This window comes from Odontesthes bonariensis, chromosome 20 (genome assembly GCF_027942865.1).
Source record: "Odontesthes bonariensis isolate fOdoBon6 chromosome 20, fOdoBon6.hap1, whole genome shotgun sequence".
Taxonomy (NCBI): Eukaryota; Metazoa; Chordata; class Actinopteri; order Atheriniformes; family Atherinopsidae; genus Odontesthes; species Odontesthes bonariensis.
Genome location: NC_134525.1, coordinates 25,400,005 through 25,413,281, shown reverse-complemented (window position 1 = coordinate 25,413,281; position 13,277 = coordinate 25,400,005). Strand labels below are relative to the sequence as shown.

General features: G+C 42.7%; 1 protein-coding gene across 2 annotated transcripts in view; it reads left to right on the top strand.

Moving 5' to 3' along the window:
* Positions 1–165: 165 nt before the first annotated feature.
* The window catches only part of mpp7a (MAGUK p55 scaffold protein 7a), a 142,982-nt gene continuing 129,870 nt past the window's right edge, over positions 166–13,277 (top strand). For both annotated transcript variants that reach the window (XM_075453011.1, XM_075453009.1), the window contains exon 1: positions 166–418. The gene's annotated coding sequence lies outside the window, so the exon portion shown is untranslated. The remainder of the gene's footprint in view (positions 419–13,277) is intronic.

Genomic DNA, 13,277 nt, shown 5'->3' with positions numbered 1-13,277 from the left:
CTGCATCTCTGAGCACGCTTTGACAACATTCTGACCAATAAACGAGCAGATTGGGCGGCCTCCGCAGCGAACACTCCGCGTAGTGCAGATCTGAGAACAGCTTTGCATTAAGGCACGTCTCGAAACCGACGTTGCATTTATTAGACAAACCGTTTCCAAGTCAGCGCTATGACAAACCACTATTTTTGTTCTAGACAGTGACACACTCGAGGCGTAACATTTTTCAAAGATTTTGTCCTGTAGAGAGCCACAAAGACGGGGATAAATAAATGGAGTTGAAATAAACGAAATACGCTTTCGGAAAGTTGAGGCGAAAAAAACAACAACAACCGAAAAGTTTTCTTTTCGAAGGAACCGCTGGAGTAGCAACATATTAACCCAGAGTAAGAAACCATTCAGCTCCGACCTCCGATACAGAGTGAGTACCCACACGTTTATTGTATCAGTCTAGAAGCTGGTCTTCACAGTTATCAGAACAATGAAAAACAACGGTGATATCTCCAAATGAAACTAGCTGAGAATAATGTTCATGTTTTTTTTAAGGAATACTAACCAGCAAGCGCTGACAACAGCTCACATAATATCGGAGCAGAATAACTAAACTCGTTTCTGTGGTACCAGAGACTGAAAATAACACACCCAACACCGGTTACAGGGGAACCCCAGCGCGGCCGCCGTCTTTAACCTGATGTAGGTGGACAGTATTAATGTAGAGCCCTGGGTGCTCAGTCTGTCTTCACCCGCTAAAACGTAAACTGAATCACACCCTCGTTTTTTTGTTTTTTTTTTTATACGAAGAAAAATGTGCGCGTGCCCAGTGCTGGAACTCTCCACAAAATTCGCTTTTAATGCTAGTTTTCTCAGGTTGAAGTTGACCTGCCGTCTTGTTTTGGGGAAATGTTTCCAGGGGAAAGTGTTGGGCCGACGCAATGGTCACTCATTGCGAACAGTAAGCTGTCACAGCGACTAAAAACAAGTGCAGCTTCGGTGATGGTACAGATTTCTGCCGAGACAACAAAAATAATCTTGGAAGTACTGCTAATATGCACAGTGCGTGACACATTTCTCCACCGTGTCCCAACTCTCAGCTTCCACATCCACACCCTGAACGCAGAGTTCACGCTCTCCAGGAAGTGCAGTCGGTGCGCTCGTGCGGTGTGTCCAGAAGTAAAACAGAGCTGTTGTACTCTGCGGAGTTCAGTGTGGTGACACGGAGCTTGTCACGGGCTGACAGCGCCAAGCCTCTTGACTGGGCTGCCGTCGTGGGAGGTTCAGCACTTGACGAAGCACTCATTCCATCCCAGCTCCGGCGTTAGTTTTTGCTAGACTGTTTAGTGTGTCTGCTGATGCACACAACACCATCTGTTTTTTGTTTGACATAACTCCTCCATAACCATAATTGTGCTTACTCTACAATAAAGCCCTGCACGTGATATAGTTACACCCCAGACCTCATGAATGCAGACATCCTGTAACCTTTTTTTGTAATATATAGTGTCTCCAACATGTCCCATCATTCATTCATGATTTTGAATGGTATCCAAAGTGCTGTGTGGAATTCTGCTTGTGACTTAAAGGGCAAAGATGGAGAGAGACGACCTTCTTTTTTCAAGTTTTTAAAGGGGCACTGAGGAAACTTTCCGGGCAGGAGACTTTTTTCCGTGTAAACTCTAAGACCTCAGTAGTTTATCTGCAGTTTTGATAACCTATGCTGCTCTCTAGGAGTAATCTAGTTCTTTCCTCAATATCTTTACCAGAGAAAGGTGGGAGCCGTTCAGTCTGCATTCCAAATGCATGGAGGGAGTTTCTCTGGAGACTTTGGTCATAAACACTTGAGTTTTGTTCATTACTCCGACAGGCTTGCATCCTCACAAAGGTGTGAGGGTTTCATCATGCCTTTGACTTGATGGGTTCACAGACGTTTCACTGATGATTGACGGCGTCGAGCCGCAAAGGTTTAACACCCGGAAATTGGTGTAAACAGGCTGACCTTCCTGTGCCTGTGGGAGGAACACTGACACTTGTCTTCTGAATTATTCCTGCGCACGCATTTCCTAAATATGTGGAGGCAGCAGAGGTCAGGGTGGGGTTTAATGTGACGGCTCAGACAGGACCATGTGTAGGAGAGTGTTGGTTGTCTGGACAGGTGTCTCCGAGCTGCAGTCGTGCATACCTCACATTCCCGGGGCTTTCTTCCTCGTGTGGACCGTCACTGCGTAGGGGGAGGGAGATGTAGGAACTAAGAATGCTTTGCCTGCAAGAGTCAACTCCCAGAATTCACCCGAGCAACTTGCTGATAGCGTTGAATGCTTCCTGTCATTGCAACAGCCAGGCTTTTGTTGATGGGAAACTTGTCAGCAGACCATTATGGTAAGAGACAAAGTCGAGAGCTGGCCTCCGTCACCGCTAATCGGCAAGATGTCTGTTTTCTTGGGGTTTAAGAGTGGGTGGGGCATAGTGGTTTAAGATGCTTAATCCAAGCAGTAGTTTGGATCAATATCAACCCACTGATTATTAGGAAACGGCTTTGCCTGAAGTGTTGGCATATTACCCTGTAGCCAGCTTTTCCTCAAGGGTTTCTTGTAAAACGCTGTAGTTGATCACTTGACAACAACTGCAAAGGTTTAAAAGGAATCCTTACATAACAAGATAGATACACAGTAGGCCAGTGTACAATTTTTAAAAGATTTCTGGCATTGCATGAACGCTGTCATTCTGGTAGTGGCTAATAGTGTCTTTGGTGTCCCGTCATCGAGTGTTGAGAGCTCTCTCAGCTCAGGTCTGAGCGCTGCCTCCTGACATATTGAGGCGAACCTCCTTCACCACCAGCCATTCCTAAACACGACATCGCTTATAATATAAATGTAAGGATGGTGATGCAGCAGTTTATTCGTTGTATAATGTTTTAAACCAGACTTGTGAAACTATTGGTACGCTTTAAATGTTTCCTTGTTTAAGGTCGTAAAATTGCACCTGTGCTGCGTTTTCAAGTCTCTGTGAGCCGTAACGAAAGCAAACATCCTGAGACCAGAAGGAATCTGTCTGATTCATCTGTATGTACCTGCCTTCAGAGACCGAGATGCACTTTGAGTCAGTCTGCTTCAGTTTATACAGTTAGTGTGACATTATTATGGTTGTGATGATTATGATGGCATGTGAACTGAAAACAGTCTATCCAACCATCCATGTGCACATTTGCATCAGTCTGCACATGTATAATGTCCTCTGTGCCTTCACTTGCTCAGCCCCCCATCTGTCTTTTTTTCCATTCATCTGTTTATCCATCCACTCAGTTTTACATTTATAATCGCCACCTTTCTCTGTGATATCACTAATCTCTGAGTGGACTCGGGAGCCTTCTGCCGCTCTGCTGCTCACAGATGGAGAGATTAAAGTGATGGACTTGGCAGGGTCTTTGGCGAGGTCACAGTTGATGAGCATCACCAAAAGTGATGTCGTGTTGCGTTGTTTTGGCCCTGCCTGCCCTGTCGAGGTTTAGGATTACACTCGGTTCCTCCCAAGCCTCTGTGGGGCTGCGGTAGAATGAGCCCACCCAGCAAATGCCAGAAATCAGACACCAACTTTGGCTGCGTTATAGTGCAGCTTGTATGTATTAAAATGCTGTGCTCACCACGCTGACAGGCTGCACTCCCGCTCCCTGTTGGCCGTGTTTTGATGGAGAGAGCAGAGAGACTGAATGAAGAGCTACAGCATGGATAAAAGCACCTGAACCCACAGAGAGAGGGTTAAGAGAAGGTGTTCCTGTGTAGGTCCTGACTTGTCTTTTTTTGTTTGGTGTTAGACACGCTGTCTAACTGCTGGATTTAAATTCAAATCCTTGCTATCTGGAACAGGAACTTGTACCATGTGGTATTGCTTCGGGAATGCGCATACAAAATGCCTTCCCTACAATCTTTCAAATAAGATGTTTTAAAGACTTTTTTTAAGGCTTTTATTCAAAGCTCAAACTTTGTTTCAAAGGATTGTTAAAGGACGATTCCGACAAAGATGTGGAGACATATCGTCTATTTCCACACGCTTGTTACCAGTTTGCTGTTGGTGATGGGTACAGCATTACACAGAGATGGTGGGCTTACGTGGCTGATGTTAAACTTATTTGTCAAATGGTAGTTTATTTATGAGGGTTTTCCATGTGTGGTTTCTGCCAGCCCTGTGAATTATTCAACATACTTGGGGCAAACAGATCTGAAATAGTCCAAAGTGTGTGATTGTTTATGGCTCTGTCCAGTAAATCATATCAACTGCTTTGGGTTTGTGCTGATTGTAGTTATATATGCATGCATACATAAAGTTGTTTTAGGGTTGTCTCTGGATGCACACAAACGCAATGGATCTGAAGATAAGGTATCATACTCAGCATTACTTGCCATTTTTGCCACTTGACCTCACGTAGTTTACACCATCAGGGGATCTATGAGAGGTTTTATGACACCTGTTAGTGATAAGGACCCAGTGCTCTATAAATGGCCCATGAGTCTGCAATACTGTATTAATGTAGCTTGGGTTGATATTTAGAGTGCTTTGGAAGCTTGGTTACCATACACCGGTCTTGACCCATGTTTTCCTTCCTTGCATTTATCACTAAAAATGAGAACTTGCATGTAATTCAGCTACGATTATTGGGAATGTATTTGTGCTGCAACACCAAAGTAATGTCAGTCACATCAGCCTGTTGCTTGAGTGTCGAATAACAGAGGTCTTCTACAAACTTAGCATTTTTGAAATCTCAATGATTAAAACCTAATCCTGCTACTTTGCTACCAAAGTTTGCTCTCTGGTAAGGGATGTTTCCCTCATTGCACGACTCTTCTTGGCTTTTAAGCTTCATTGGTATTAAACAAAGTGCAGATGTTCAAGTGTCGCTTCGTCCTCTGATGTTTTGGAAATGTATTGTCGGTTATTCGTATTCGATTAAAGGGGTTGTTTGTTTTTTTTAAACCTGGACCTTATTTCTGGCATAAAATACATTCATCTACTCACCGATAACAGTTTGGTGAAAGTCGGCATCCTTTGGACGTTATTTAGATCACTCGAGATCCGCGTATATCCATATAACGGGAGAGAACAGGGCACAGACAATACAGCCTCTAAATGAGGCATTATCTGTCTTTATTTCACCAACACTTTAAGACGGATGAATGAATGAACGCGTGCTATTGCACTGTTAGTTCAGAGCTGCCGTGCTGTTGTTATTGTTCCTCGTTTGATGATCATCTGGAAAGGCAACTTCAAAAGTTTAAAAAAATTTTTTCATACGTGCTGCATGATTTAGTCACAAGCATCGTCTCCATGCAGCAATGCTGATTTTTAAAGGTAAATCCTCCCCTTGCGTGTTTTGTCCCAAGAAGTGTCAGCTGTAGCTCAGTTACTTGTTGCAGTGCCTCCTTCTACGACCACACGGCTGAAAAGCCCCACAGGCTGCATGCTTATTTTTCTTTTACCTGCCCAGCCCCTTTATTTGACTTATCGCCATGCTCAGCAACAAGTAAATATTTGCTGATCGGTTAAAGCTGCGGTCGGCAACTTTTTTTTAGTCATATTAGCTTGAACTGTCATGGGATTCTGGAAGTAGAATATTAAATAGGCTGTTTAGGAAAAATAACGAAATCTGTAGCTCCCTCTGAAGCCTGTAATCATGCTTGCAAAAACCGAGCGCTCCCGGCTGTTTTTAACCAATCAAGTTAGGGTGGAGGAATCCTATCTGTCAGCTTGTGCACACGCTGCTGAGCATGAGTCTGCCCCAGCTTGTGTGCGCTCACACTGGTGTGAACTCACGTGCACAACCTCGTCCACAGAGGGGGAGGGGTTTGGGGGGCGATTCGGAGCTTGTTAGAGGTTGGGGGAGGGACCTGAAAATTGTATCAGTTCGAATTTTCCGACTTTAGACTCGGAATTTTATAAACCTGCCGACTGCAGCTTTAAAGGAGGCCTGCTTGTGTAGCTTAATGCATCCTTTTGTCCCCCAATTTCAAAGTCCATTTCCAAGCTTCTCTGAGTGTATTTTTGTGTCCGTGTACCTGGCAGGTCTTCATTAATCTTTAGACCATCTGTGCGTCTATTCCCTCAATGCCCAACGAGTGCAGTTAGAGCAATTTGACTGCGATTACACCTTTACAACAGCTTATTAGAACCATTAGCAATGCAAGATTCACTTCTAATCTGGTAGCAGACAAGGGAGTAGGATTATGAGCTACTACTACCAATACCTTAGTTTATTGTATTTGGTCAGAAGCAGGCCAGGGGGGTGTGTGCCAGGGCCAATAATGATGTCACTGTCACTTTTTGGGATTAAGAGGGACTGGATCAGGTCCCCTTGATGCTTACAGTTAGCGCTTTTGGACCAGCAGGTACTTTTGTGCCAGACTGGGTTTATCTGTGAGTCGAGATGGGAAGACCTGGTGCGTAAGAACAGGGAAGTTAAGCAGCTTACTAATTTACTATTTATTATGGACGCATATGCACACTACTGTACACTGATTGATAGTGTTTGCTGTAATCAGTTACATTCATGAGGCTTGATGTTATGTGCTTGTTTATCCAGGGCAACGAAACTCGGGCAGGTGGAAAGTCTTATACATATATCCGATCTGGCAAGTCAAAAACAAATATAATGCATTACATTTTTTTCCAACTTGAAAACCTCATGATTATTACCCATCCACTAGACACCCATGCTGCTTTGTTCAGAGTCTGTCTACCAGTCAAAGCCTGCATTGACAACTTTGGACGAATCAGACTCTCAGACCTGAATCTTCCACCTTCCAGGTTCTTCCAGCCACAAAAGATTTGGTCAAGTTTGTGGGGGGAGAAAAACACCAATAAAACGCAAACAAGCAACAAAGCAACAGAGTAAGACTACAAAGTAGAACGAGTAACGTAATTCTTATTGAGTTGGTCGTAAAAAATATTTCTGGGTTCACTTGAATCAGCGGAATGACACAACAGCATCTGTGTCTTGTCAGGAGCTCTGAAGAAAGGAGACGTGTTAGGCTGGAAATGTACTTGCTGTTTCACCTGGCATTCACGTAAGCAGCTGTCCCGTTGCCAGCGTAACTGCTGACACACTTGTTACCACAGCTGACGTTTTATCAATTTTCATTTTCTGGTCGTCAAAAAAAAATCAAAAAATCCAAACTGCTTTTTGGTGGATTTGATTTGGAGTTTGAAAAGCAACGACACTGCAGTTATTACTTGAAATGCACTTTACATCTATTTTATCCCTAATTCAAACAATTCAGCTCACCTTTTTTGCTTAAAGGCCTACAGAAAGGTGATTTTTTTTTTTTTTTTTGCACAAAACTGAAATAGCAGATCGATTCCTTATATACCATGGAATTTTTTTATGATTTTAAAATAATTTTAGGCCCCTGGATAGTCCTGATTAGGCCCAATAAACTATCACCACATTTGACTCGAATTTGGCAAACTGGAACGACAGGTGCGTGACGTCACGAGTGCCAGCTGCTGGAACAAACACCAGTAGTTCTAGTAGCGAAGCCAGCAGTTTGCCAGACCTGGACAGCTTCTTCACGGCAAATTTCGATGTGTGCCGCGGGACGTCGCTTGGAAATATAAAACGTTGGGTTCAGTGCAGTTTTTATTGCGAGTAGATGTACGAAGTGTGTGTGTTGCCCTCAGCAGCAGCAGCTCACACCACCGGGGACAGAGGAAGCAGAGAGACCTGCGGTCGGACAGGAATCCACCTGGCGGAGAGCGAACACACTCTCCGCCAGGTGCAGAGTGGAAATCAGCCGGCAGAGCGATCATGTCCACGTCGGGGCTCTTGATGATCGCTCTGCCGGCTGATTTCAGGGCAACCATCCCGCGGTGTGTCCGCTCTCCGCCAGGTGGATTCCCCCTGAGTGTCCGCACCGCAGGGAGCTGAACACGGCGGGATGGCTCCGGCTGATTTCACCAGAGAAGAGGCAGGCGGACAGGGAGGCACAGACACAAGTTCCGACCGCAGGTCTCTCTGCTTCCTCTGTCCCCGCAACATTTGAAACTTTTCAGGTGAGAAAGTAGTCGTTTAGATCCCCAACGTGTTGAAAACCTGACAAAATACCGGCTGTTTACCATTTTGTTCCGACGAATTCGGCGCTGCTAAAGCTAGCCACAGTGAGCAACGCACTTCTGGTTATTTTGACAAAATAAAATACCCGTTGCTTTTAATCATAGGGAAAGCCATTACGTGCTGTTGTTTTGAAAACAGGAAGTGAACCTACCCTCGTTGTAGCTAGCTTGAAACTGCGGTTTTGACAGGAAATGCCGGGTTGCCACCGTCCTGCAGTGCTTCTGTCTCGGCTTGTATGGTGTCGCGGGGCAACTGATTTGTCACTCACAAAACAAGTTGAATTGTTGCTAGATTCAGCCAGATTGAGCCCGAAAGTCGCTAAATCTAGCTAAATTGGCAACACTGAGGCAGCCAGGAAAAACCATGGCACTTGTGACGTCACACGGAAGCCCCGCCCCCAGTCTGGAATTCCAGGAAGGATTTCTAAGCGGCAAATTCAAAATCGCAAATTTCATGCGTTTATGAAATGTTTTGGTGTAGAGTCCAATGATCATTATTGTTCCTCTGTGTATGTATTATCATTATGTATTGGGTGTAGTGTCAGCTTTCTGTAGGCCTTTAACATTCAACCTAATAAAAAAAAAAATTACTAATGAAAGAGCTTACCCTAATGACAAATATTCCAAAAACATGCCTCAAATACTCAGATTTGCCGCCCGCAAGAATCTTCCCGGTTTGTATCTTGTCTCGGGTCTTTCTCTGCGGAGTTTGCATGCTCTCCTTGTCTTTGTTGGTCCTGTGATGGGGGGCAAGGGTCTACAAGTGAGTAGACAACAGTCAGATTAAAAAATGACAAAGAATTAAAATTCATTATATTTAGCATTTATCCAGATTGCCGTGCAATTATTGACATTTGAGTCAATTCAGAGTAGAGTGGGTTGAGCACCTGCTCAACCCACTATGCCACAAACTACCCCTGTTTTATTATTTATTTTATTATTGTACAAGTATGTTGCTCACAGGCTTTTATTTTGTAAAAGTCTGTTGCTGTCTGCTGCGGAACCAGAAAAGAAAGTAATCGGCGGATCCACCAAACATGGAGAAGGGTACGGAACTTTTACTCGGCCATTTTCATTTTAAAGTTCTTCCAGACGGCGGAGTCGACAGAACCAAAGTCATCTGTAAACACTGCCAAGTTGAATTGTCTTATCACCGTAGTAGTTCCACTCTAAAATATCACTTAAAGGCAAAACACACAATTGATATCAGCAAGTCATTCAAGGAAACAGACAGTGGAACGAGGCTTCTACATAAAAACTACAGAAAGATGCTGATGTTAAAAGTGTGTTTGCACAACAAATGTTATGGCACTTTCATTCATATGGCAGTAGATTTAAAATAAAACTAAATGCTAAAAGCTATACACTACTTTTGAATTAATTTTTGGATTTTGCGTACAAATGCGATTAATCGTGATTAATCAGGGAAATCATGTGATTAATTAGATAAAAAAAATGTAATCGTTGCCCAGCCCTATATATATATATATATATATATATTATATTATATTATATTATTATATGTATCTGTTCCCCAGTAGTGGGCACTTTGTCATCTATACGATGCAGATTGCTCGTTGCAAGGTTATCCCAATCAGTTTTGCCACATTAAAGCTAATCTGCCTTCATATGGCAAAGATGATGTATAACCAACATGCAGGACTGACATAATTATAAGCTGAAATTACTGTGGATGTAATTTGGCATCTGTCCTTTATTTAAGTGTCATCCTAACAGCTGTAGTCGTTCTCCCCTGCATATCATAGGGTACCCTGGTATCAAAAAACAGACGGCTAACTTCAATCTTTGCTCGCCACTAATTGCTAAGCAACCATAATTTGAACAGACGTCTTTGGCTCTGGTGAAATTAAAGCAAGATATTTATAGCATGCTTGGGATTCTCGGTGCTTGATAGAGCACATATGGTGCTAATACAGCAGTGTGCAGAGATGGTGACTTCACCATTGTGAAGTTGGTTGTGCTAGTTTAGATTTGAATAGATTTTGAATAGATCTACAGGGTGGAGTGGGTTTGGTTTGTAGGTTCACCAGGTTTTTTTTTTTTTCTACTGTAGATAAGTCGTGCCAGTACATTAAGCTTTTTCTGCCACATATTCATTGGCTTCATGATTTAATTAGATTATGATTCCTCGTGCATGTGCCAGTTTGATATCCTGACTATATTAAGCAACAATATGGTGGTTTTACAGTATTCTGATTACAGAATTAACGTGTATTATTTTTAAATGCCTGGATGAAAAACAGCATCTCATGGAACCCTCTGCATTTGACTTTTAAACAAGAAATAGAGTTGTGAATTCACGCAGCGTGAATTTGTGCGGCGTAAATTTGTGCGACTGCAGATTTTATTTTATTTGATTGATTTGCACACATTCATTCAAATATAACAAAAAATACACAATAAAACACAACAAATTAAAAAAAAGGAATGTGTGCTGGAGATGTCAGAAACCCTTGTGGGCTTATGAGGAAACCTCATCTTGTCATTAAAACCCAATGATAACAATTGTAATAGAAAATATTTACAGGTTAAAACTAAACTTCATGAAAAATATGAATGGATCATATACAGTGAGGACTTATGCCTTTTTGAGAAACTTGAAAAGGTTTTCCTTAATAATAAAGGGTGTTGGAAGTACACAATGGGCCTCATGCAAGAACATTTTCGTATTTTTATTCTAAATTTCTCTTACTTTTTTCGTAAGAAGGTCTCGTACGAACACGCCACGTCAGATTCAACAAACGCTCTTAACTTCGGAAAAAGTGTGTAAACGACCTGTGTAAATGATGAATCACACCTGTGCGTATCTTAAGTTCACGTGCACGAGGATAGTAGATTTGCATACTCCACGCCCAAAATAATACCATATAAGGCTGTGCTTCCTCGCTGCTGTGCCAGGAAGTGTTGAGTGCTGAGAATACGGGCTCTGAGATTAAAGTTCTGCTTTCAGAGATCCAAAAAGAAAAATCTGTCATTTTTAGCAGTGTAAGCAGTGGACGGGACCTGCTAAAGTGAAGAAATGGGAAGCAATTACGAGTGCTGTTAATACCATGTCAGCGAAATAAAAAAATAAATGGTTTGATATGAAAATGGCTTAAAACAAAACGTCTCGCCATGGGCAGGCGCTCGATGACTGCAAGTAAAGCCGTGCAATCAGTTGTTGCCTCATCATGATGGCACTTTGATGGGGTGGTCCATGAGGGGGGTATTCTGGCACCACAGCTTCTTGTCTGCCTGGGCTGGTTCAGGTGGAGACCCTCGTTCATCATGGCAATATTGCGCAAATCTGGCACCCACCTGGCCTTCAGCTCAGTGCGCTGCACGACAGGGGCACGGGTGCTTTGATGCGTATATGTGTCTCGTGCTCCAATTATGATTGGCAGTCCAGGCATGGCATGAAAGTCCCTCTTAATTTGTACTTGTTGGACAGCGGTGTGTGGGAATCTGATGTACCACGGGTGATAAACAGATGAGAGCTTTGATGACCAAGGGGAGCGCACGACTCACAGAGGACTGGGACACCCTCGATCTGTCTCCCATCTCCCTCTGAAAGGTTCCAGTGGGCAAAAATCCAAAGATGGTAAGGATGGTGGGCGTGTGTGGAATTGGGTTTGATCGGCGTGTTTCTCTCTGGAGTCGTGGCTCTAGGAAGCTGCATATTTGTAGCAGCACAGTCCTTGGGAATCTTAATCGCGATGTCAGCCATTCGTCTGTCTCCACACGCTCTCTTCCAAGAGCCTGACGCACTTAGGCATCCAAAAGTAGCAAGACAGCCACTGCGCTTCCCGTTACAGATTCAAATGAACCTTCAATAGTGCACAATTTAAGTCAAACAAAATAATGTCAGCATAATTATGGGGTATAATGTATATTTATTTATGTTTTCTTCAAAGTAATTAAATATACAATCCATTAGTCAAGCAAACTTGATTTGAATAACAGCGGACTATTTTACGAAACTCCTACGACAGGTCTGGATCACTCGTAAATTCTGTTCGTACCTGAAAGAAAACGTAAAATACGAAAAGATTGGTGAATGCGCAAATTCTCTTAAATCACTCGTACAGACGATTTAAGAACAAATCTGTGCGTACGAACGCTTCTTGCATGAGGCCCAATGAGTTCAGGAACACATCAGAAGTGGTTTGGTTTTGATATCTTTAAAAACAAGAGAGCTATTACAAAATAAAAATCTAAAATGGAATTAACTATGCACACTGAGTAAATGTTCTATCTAAAATGATTTTTCTGGAAACTAAAAGACTGTGAAAGCTTTATAGTGAGTTCACAAACCCATCAGAAGTGGTTTGGTGTGCATTGGTTGAATATCCAGTCAGAACAAATAAAGGCGTTGCACTTTTGCGACGGTCCCTAAGCGCTCCGGCTGCCGTAGTTCACTTAGAAGTATATTCGGCGCGGTTACTCTGATCTTTCAGGCTTACTTTGGTGAGTTGATAAAGCCTGTGGTATGTTAGTCTTAGTTTTCTGTAAATATTAATACCATCCTGAGGCTAATTGGTGCGGTTTTCGTGACGCTATTACAATTACAAAGCTGGAAAATAGGCGAATGTCGAATATAAAACCAACTTCACCCCGCTCCGCCTAGTCGGGACGGTTGAACCACACGTGCGGGACGGATGAAACACCTTATTTTAAACAGAAACTATTGAGCTTACTATTTTTTTAAGCAACATACCGGACAACATACTAGTGTACTCGTCATTGCTCAAATTTCACATTATTTCTCAGAATATAAATAGGTAAAAAAAATATGTTTGTCAACGAAATCACGATGATTACAGCTGATCTTCATGCACGCGCACCCACTGATCTATAACGTGTGTCAATCGCCCCGACAGCGACTAATAACACATAAACCTTTTTTGCCACTAAACTTCAAAACTCTGACATTGCACATTTTAGGACATGTTTAATTACTAATTCACCTGTTGTATAGTTATATTGGTTGGTTTTCGAGGAAATCGCTGTGTTTCAAAAAAAAAATCAAAAAAAAAAAATCAAAAAAAAAAAATCGCTGTGTTTCAAACGATTGGGATTCGGAAACTGTGGCGGCCAAAAGGAAACTATGGCGGGCCGCCATAGTTTCCTCAATGTATGGGAAACACTGGTACTTTCAAGGGCTTCATGGCTAGGGGAGTTAATAC